Source organism: Capricornis sumatraensis, chromosome 15 (assembly GCF_032405125.1).
Source record: "Capricornis sumatraensis isolate serow.1 chromosome 15, serow.2, whole genome shotgun sequence".
Classification (NCBI taxonomy): Eukaryota; Metazoa; Chordata; class Mammalia; order Artiodactyla; family Bovidae; genus Capricornis; species Capricornis sumatraensis.
This window is the reverse complement of record NC_091083.1, coordinates 17,858,452-17,867,183: the sequence shown is the minus strand read 5'-3', so window position 1 is coordinate 17,867,183 and position 8,732 is coordinate 17,858,452.

The window sequence follows — 8,732 nt, the reverse complement described above, 5'->3', positions numbered from 1 at the left end:
TCTCCTGGCAAGCTTGATTCCAGCGTGTGCTTCATCCAGCCTGACATTTCGCATGATGTACTCTGCATATAAGTTAAATAAGCAGGACAACAATATACAGCCTTGACAGACTCGTTTCCCGATTTGGAACCAGCTTATTGTTCCATGTACAGTTCTAACTGTTGCTTCTTGACCTGCATACTGATTTCTCAGGAGGCAGGTTGGGTGGTCTGGTATTCCCATATCTTGAAGAATTTTCCACATTTTTTTGTGATCCACACAGTCAAAGTCTTTGGCATAGTCAATAAAGCAAAAGTAGATGTTATTCTGGAACTCTCTCGCTTTTGTTGATGATCCAACGGATGTTGGCAGTTTGATCTCTGATTCCTCTGCCTTTTCTAAGTCCAACTTGAACATCTGCAAGTTCATGATTCATGTACTGTTTGTTGAGGTCTGGCTTGGAGAATTTTGAGCATTACTTTGCTAGTGTGTGAGATGAGAGCAATCGTGTGATAATTTGAACATTCTTTGGCATTGCCTTTCTTTGGGATTGGAATGAAAACTGACCTTTTCCTGTCCTGTGGCCACTTCTGAGTTTTCCAGATTTGCTGGTATATTGAGTGTAGCACTTTCACACCATCATCTTTTAGGATTTGAAATAGCTCAACTGGAATTCCATCTGCGAAGTCCTAGAGAAATGTTTTTGTCTGTTGAACTTAGATTTACCAACTTGTATTTTACCATGGAAACACACTCTCTCTTTATATAGAAAGTCTAGCTTACATGAATGAGTACAAATCTGATTGAAAGTTGGGGAACTTAGATTTCTTTAAACCATTGCTTATTATTTCTACATCCTTAAAATTGCCGACTCGAAAACAATAAAACGACCACATATGACCAATTCCCTTACACTAGGAATGTTCCTTATCTGCTTATTTATGTCAAACTCAGTGCTGAAGTAATGATTTTATGACAGTCAACCTTTTTGTGCTGCAGTGCTGCTAAAGTTTAAAGACAAGTATTTTTTTTCCTAATAACATCTCTAGTGGCATTTTTATTTTTTCCTGTGCTTCCCTGGTTCCTAGAATATGACCTTCATCTCTTTCTGTCTTTTGATGATTATGGGCATGAAAAGACTTAGATAAGGAGGGGAAAAGATAATTGTCCCGGGCCACAGAAATAAGGAGTAAATAAGTGTATAGAGAAGATTATACATCTTGAAATCTAGTTTATCCTAGTGCAATCATGACTGCTGCCATGACCACCCCATGAAGTAAGGGGGCTCTCTGATTTCTGAAACTAGTTAATAACAAAACAAAGCTCAAAGAAAAAAAAATTAAAAATAACCCTATCCCTCCCACGTTACTCTATTCCTGGCTAAATATATTTGACACTATCAATTTGCATTCATTATATTTGATTTTTCTACCTGCACCCAATCATGCAGATGTTGCCTAGTTAAGAACTTTGTCTATGCCCAGAGCAGCACTGTAGCCTGGGGTGACTTGTGTTCTGAAAATGTCAACACACCTAAAATCACATTGACTGTATTATGCACAAATACCACACAGATAAAATACCAAAAGAGAGAAATATCTTGAGAATGGTTGATAATTTTTGCTTATTTCTTGTTTGTTCATGTATGTTAATGTTTTGTTTCGAATGTAAGATTGTGCTGGAAGAAGGAGTCTGCACTTTTCAAAGCTCAACATTTAAGGAGATTAGATATTGGGGGATGCTTTTTTGCTTCCTTGTAAGGAAAACTGAATATTTCCAACCTCCATTACTTAATAAATATTTCTCTGGCACATGATTGTTCTTTTTTTTTAAATTAGTGTAAATAAGTTAGCAGATACCCTATGAGGCGCTGTCCAAGCAAAAGCCGGAGATTCTTCACATTAAATATTATGGAGTATGTAGAATGAGACTGGTTGGCTAGAAGAGGTGAGAGTCATCAGGGTAGTGGAATTCTTTTCCTCTGAGGCAAAGCAATGTAGGTTTTGAGGATATTTGCCTTAAGGCTTCCCAGTCTCTCCTCTTCTTCATGATCTACACTGGAAGTATGTCCCCTTCTCAGGAAATCATGATTCCTACATTTTTCCTACATTTCTGCTTCAATCCTACACAGAAGTGGCTCTTGGCTGGTTTATCAAAGGTCATTTATTTCCTTTTAAGAAATAGTGACCTCGTAGCCCATGCTTCTCAGGCAAAATTTTTTTTCTTGTTTTGCTGGCTTTTGCTCTGGGAGATTGGGTCTTCTCAAGCTCTTGCCTGAGTTTTCTGCTTTTCCAAGATTACTGCTAACTAAACCTGTAGACTTGGGCTTCCCTGGTGGCTCAGTGATTAAAAAAAATCTGCCTGCCAACGCAGGAGATGCAAAAGATGTTGGTTCGATCCCTGGGTCGGGATGAACCCCTGGGGTAGGAAATGGTATCCCACTCTAGTATTCTTGCTTGGAAAATTCCACGGACAGAGCAGCCTGGAGCGCTACAGTCAATGGGGTTGCAAAGAGTCGGACATGACTGAGCATGCGAATCTATGTACCTAGTCCAGGGAAAGCTGAGCACCTTCAAGAGATGAACACAAATACTTTTAGTCAGCCTGGAGAGTAAGAGGCTTACCAGTTACCTTGAATGTTAGGAATCCAGCCCAGAAAAACCAAGAAAAACAGAAATAAAAACAGAAATAAACCTGAACACTTTGATTCATTGGCAGAGTGTCTGGCATTGAGGGAAAAGAAGTTGTGAACAAAAGGAAAAATGCACAAACAAACTTTAAAACTGCTCCAAATCTTTCCAAATAGTTTTTTTTAAAGAAAATAGATGTGGCACTCACATAAACATATGCATGGCACTTCAAAATAACTGAGTCAAATTGATTCACCCTAATGAAGTAAAATGGCCCTTCTAGACTATTTCCAATGAAGAAAATTCCATTTATTTTGATGGATTACTTTTTAGATACTTCTTACCTCTAAAAGAAATAACCTTATTTAGTTGCCAAGTGTATGACATTAATTAGCTACAACTTATGTAGAAATTCTGCTTATTTATAGAGCTCCCAAATAGTGACCGATGTTTTAAATAGTTTACTCTCTGAGTTCCAGGATTTCTATCATTTTTAGTTGTTCAGTCACTAAGTCAAGTCTGACTCTCTGAGACCTCATGGACTGTTGCATGCCAGCTTTCCTGTCCTTCACCATCTCTGAGCGTTTGCTCAAACTCATATCCATTGGGTTGATGATGCCATCCAACTATTTCATCCTCTGTTGTCCCCTTCCCCTTCTGCCTTCAATCTTTTCCAGGATCGGGGTCTTTTCCAATGAGTCAGCTCTTCACATCAAGTGGCCAAAGTATGTGAGCTTCAGCTTCAGCGTAAGTCCTTCCAATGAATATTCAGGTTTGATCTCCTTTAGGAATGACTGGTTTGATCTCTTTCTGTCCAAGGGACCCTCAAGAGTCTTCTCCAGAACCACCATTTGAAAGCATCAATTCTTCGGTGCTCAGCCTTCTTTACGGTCCAAACTTCACATCTGTACATGAAACAGGCTCCCCCGTCCCTGGGATTCTCCAGGCAAGAACACTGGAGTGGGTTGCCATTTCCTTCTCCAATGCATGAAAGTGAAAAGTGAAAGTGAAGTTGCTCAGTCGTGTCTGACTCTTTGCGACCCCATGGACTGCAGCCTACCAGGCTCCTCTGCCCAAGGGATTTTCCAGGCAAGAGAACAGGAGTGGGGTGCCATTGCCTTCTCCAAACTGGAAAAACAATAGCTTTGAGTATATGGACCTTTGGCTGCAAAGTGATTTCTATAATGGCCATACTTCTATATCCCTTAAGGAAAGAACAAGGGAAAGGTCTGAACGGCGAAATTCTAGATTATACCATGTCTTAAGGAGAAAGAAATCAACTAGTCATTTCCAAATCAGTGAGATGAAAATGATCTTAAGAACCGCAGTGTAAATCTCTGGGTTAGTTTCCAAGTTCTTGTGGTTGGAATCTTTCAAAGTAGCAAGGGGTACTGAAAGATAATTGATCAAAAGGAAGGAATGAGAGCCCAGTCCCCTACATGGCTGGGTCAGTAAATATGTATATGCATCAGGCTGAAGTGGATTATATGTGGAAGTATCAGGCTGAAGTGAATGCCTGTGATTTCTGTACTTAGTCAATTGTGAATCCCCAGCACCTGACACCTGGAAACGAGGAGGAAAACAAAGACTCATGAAATGCCCAAGTCAGTCCTGAAATGCCACGTTGCCCTTGGAGCTGCTCATGAACCTTTCTAGACAGAAAACCCCATCATTTAAACGAGCATTACTTTATAATGGAGTCTATTCAACCCACTGCAGCAGAGTAAAGAACACAATATTAGCACCATATCATTTTTTCCCATTGTCCATGAAACATTTGAAGTGGAAATGGCTTCTTTCAACACCAAGAGACCATGTGGGAACTGACCTGCTCAGCAGATGAGTTGACAGGCACAGTGGGGAATTTCATTACACCTTAGTATTTGAGTGGCAGGAATAGCTCACTCTAGGCCCTCCCTAACCTCTCTGGCAAGAGCTCGGAATTGAGTCTGTAAATGTTAATCAATATTTCGGGCCTGTTAAGTAAAGAAAGGTATTGTGAAAAATCAAAGGACTAATGGCAAGTCGGGCTCTGTGAAGGTCTGTTCAGCTGTCAAAAGCATAATATCCAGGATGAGAGAATATTCTTTAACAAAATTTTTTCAAATTTATATAAAACATAATGTCTTTGTTCTACCAAAATACATATAATATCAGTGCCTTAAAATATTCAAACAAGTTAAACGGGAATATATGCATCTTTCCAAAAAAAGTGGAAATGAATATCTTTTAAGCATAAAGTACTGTCTAGAGGTGACTTTTTAATCATTTAAAATTTTAGCAAAGAAGCCATAGTATAATATTCATATTATACTACTGCCCCCCAACACCATTCAGGCATATGTGAGACTTAAATGTAAAACACAAAAGCATTAAAGGAAAATATATTCCTGAAGTTGGGGATGCTTTCTTAATGCAGATATAAAATTAAGTCCATGAATAAAGAACAAATTGTGAATAAATAAAAATCAGAAAGAAATTTCTGAAAAAAGAAGTTGTCATAAAACTAAAATCATGCATTATTACAAAAGAAGATACTTACAAATTTTGGGACAAATTAAACCCAAAGATATATAAGCAGTTCTAATAAATTAAAAAGAAATACAATTACCTTTAAATTAGAAAAAAGTCAAAGAAGTAAGCAATTAGGTCATATGGAGAAATAAATATATACACATAAGAAATTATCTCCTCATAAATAATTAGAAATTTATTTTAACAAAGAATATCACTTATATTAATTAAACAAACATAGATAATTGGTAATATCCATTATTGGCAAGGATATGAAGAAATAAATACTCATAAATATTCATGCAAATGTAATTGACATTGACCTGGAAGACCACTGGAATTTAAAATGGCCATAATTTTCCTATTAACAATTTCACTCTTAGGACTCGATCTGCATACAAATGAACAAAATTTTAAAAAATTTAAAAAATATTTATTGAATGGAAACTATGCGCTAGGCATGTTTCTAGAGAAGATGGATACAGAAGAGATATAGCAGAAATAAAACGGAAAACAATCTCTGTTACTGCCTAGATGGAATAGGCAGTAAACAAGGAAAATAAGACATTAGTTTGTACATTAGTACATTAGTATGTACGTTAGTGTTACACCCAATACATAAAGTAGTAAGTGCTCGGGAGAAAAATAAGGATGTGGGTGCTGAGGTTACACATGACTGGGCACATGTGTTGCAGTTTCAGGGAGGATGGCCAAGGAAGGCCTCACTGTGACACCATTTGAGAAAAGCTTCCAGAAGAAGAGGGAAAAAAGCTATGTAGAGAACAGGTGACTGAGCATTCCAGATGGAAAGCCTGAAGGGTAAAGATGCTGAGGCTGGAACATGTCTGCAGTGATGGGTGAACATCAAAAACACCAGTGCAGCTGAGTGAGGAGAAGGAAAGAGGAAGTGAGGTCAGAGAGAAAACAAAAGTTCAGAGAATGCAGGGACTGCCAGCTACCCTCTGACACAGAAAGTCCACACTTAAAGAAGACTCCTGCAAAGTAATCTAACTACTGCATTACAGAGGCCTGGCGGGGCAAGGGCAGGCTTGGGAAGACCAGTCAGGAAGAGTATATAGTATCTTTGCATATCTATTGCAACACTGTAGCAGAGAAAGGGGGAAAAAAAAAATCTAAACTCATCATTATTCTCTTACAGACTTAGCTGGATTATATTTCTATAGAATATTATTTGGCCATTAAAAAGAATGAGGTAAGATTAGTAAATCCCCAAGACACATTATTGAACAACAAAAAAATATATTTCCATTGATCTCATTTATGCAAAACAAAACAAAAAGACCCCAAATATAAAAAGCAACTGTGTCAATCTGCACATTAGTCACAAAACTTTCCAGTTACACATACAACCAAAGATTGGGGTGGAGGTGTGGGGTGGTAAGAGAGTGGCCTTTTACACATTCCTTTTACACAGTCATAATTTCTGGGTTTTATACAAGCATTTATTTATAATTATTGTTTAATTTTAAATATCATACCTTTTGAAGAGGGGAATAAAGGAAATCGTGAATGCAACTTATCTTTCCAAGTATGACTATTCAATTCAGTTCATTTCAGTTGCTCAGTCGTGTCCGACTCTTTGCGACCCCATGAACCGCAGCACTCCAGGCCCCCCTGTCCATCACCAACTCCTGGAGTCCACCCAAACCCATGTCCATCGAGTCAATGATGCCATCCAACCATCTCATGCTATCCAACCATCTCATCCTCTGTCGTCCCCTTCTCCTCCTGCCCTCAATCTTCTCCTGCATGACTGTTACAAATGTGCTATTTGCATTGTATCCTTGAAATAATTTATTTGTCCCATGACAGGGGAAATATTCTTAAAAACTTGTTCTTTATATATATATATAAAATTTGGCTACTAAAAAGGTGTGCTAAAGGAAAAAATTAATCTCTAAAGGGACCAAAATTCTAAACATAATGAATTTTGGGTACCCTTGTATATGTTCTAAATTGCTAATAGATAACCAGAACAGAAAAAGAATATTTCAGGCAGCATGTTTCTTTAAACAGATGGGCAACTACAATCTAGGTCAACTTTCTAGGGGTGTGTGTGTGTGTGTGTGTGTGTGTGTGTGTGTTTGAAAGGAAATAATTTTAGTACTTTAACTTGGCTAAGAGAAAAAAAAAATGTGAAGGAATATGAAGGCTGCACATTAAGAGTCAACTTCTCTTGAGTGGGAAATTCCAAAAGCATAAGTACATTCTCCACTTGAACAGAGGAAAATCCAAAGTGACAATTCAGCTCAGCATTTGGCATCACCTTTTAGACATTTCAAATTTAAGTTTGAAAATACTTAGTATTTGAAAACTGGTTAAGCATTCAGGGGGAAAAAATTATAAGTTTCTGTCTCACACTTTGGAAGAATAAATAGAAGCTGGATTCAAAATTCAAAAGATGAAAACAGCATATTAAAATTATTAGGATAAGATGTATGTGAATATTTATGTAATTTCCATGTGGGAAAAATGTTTCTTAGCTTGGCACCAAAATCAGAGGCTTAAAAAGGACAATATGGATAGCCTTGATTAAATGACATTTTAGAATTCATACAATATAAACAGTAAATGATAAAAAGTTTTTAAGAAGTAACATGAATAAATAAAAAGCAAGTAGCTTATATATGTATAATGTGTTATCACAAAACAATAAGAAAAAATGAGTTCTGCAGTAGAAAAAATTTACTAAGGACATCAGTAGGCCGCTCATATGCCAAAAAAGTAATGCAAATGGGTAATGCTACATTAAAAAGATTCAACTAAATGAGTAATAAAATGCCACTTCAATCAAGGTGTACTTTTTCATCATAATTACTGTGTATGTTTGCATGGGTGCGAGAGAGACAGAGACAAAGGGAGAGATAAAGAGAGAGACAGAGAGAGAGAGAGAGACAAACACAGAGAGACAGAATGTAAAATCTCTTGAGGTCCACTGACATTAACCCTCCCTCTGAATGGGCCCAACTTGCTTACTTCTCCAAAATGAATGAATGAATGAATCTCCCTCCCTGCTACTCCCCTATTTTCTCCATCATTTGATATATTTCTTGAAAAGTCTTCACCTTACTGGACACTTTTCTTCCCTTGAATTTTTAGATACCACACACTCCTGTTTTGTTCCCCCATATCTCTGGCAATGTGCCCTGTCTCCTTTGTTGGCTTCATCACCACTACTTGGCTGCAAAATGTGGAAATTTATCTAGGCTCAAGCCTGAGTCCTTTTTCTCTTCATACTTTAAATTCTCTCTCTAGGCCAATTCCGTTTCATGGCAATCAAGTTCCAAGTGACTCTAAATGTAGACATTCATTCTCTGAACAAGCAGAACTCTTCCTGACTGGTAAATCAAAACAGCATGCTAAATATCTGTATCTGAACATCTCAAAGATATTGCAACACCTCAATCAAAACTAAATTTCACTATTGCTTGTTTCAGGGCATGACACCTCCAACCATCCACTTAGGAGAGCCAGAGATACAGGAATCATCCTTGTTTTCTGTCTTTTTTTTTTTTTTATCATCCATGTCCAATTCATCACAAGGTCCTATGGTTAAAGGATGAGTCCCCAAACCTAACATTTACTTTT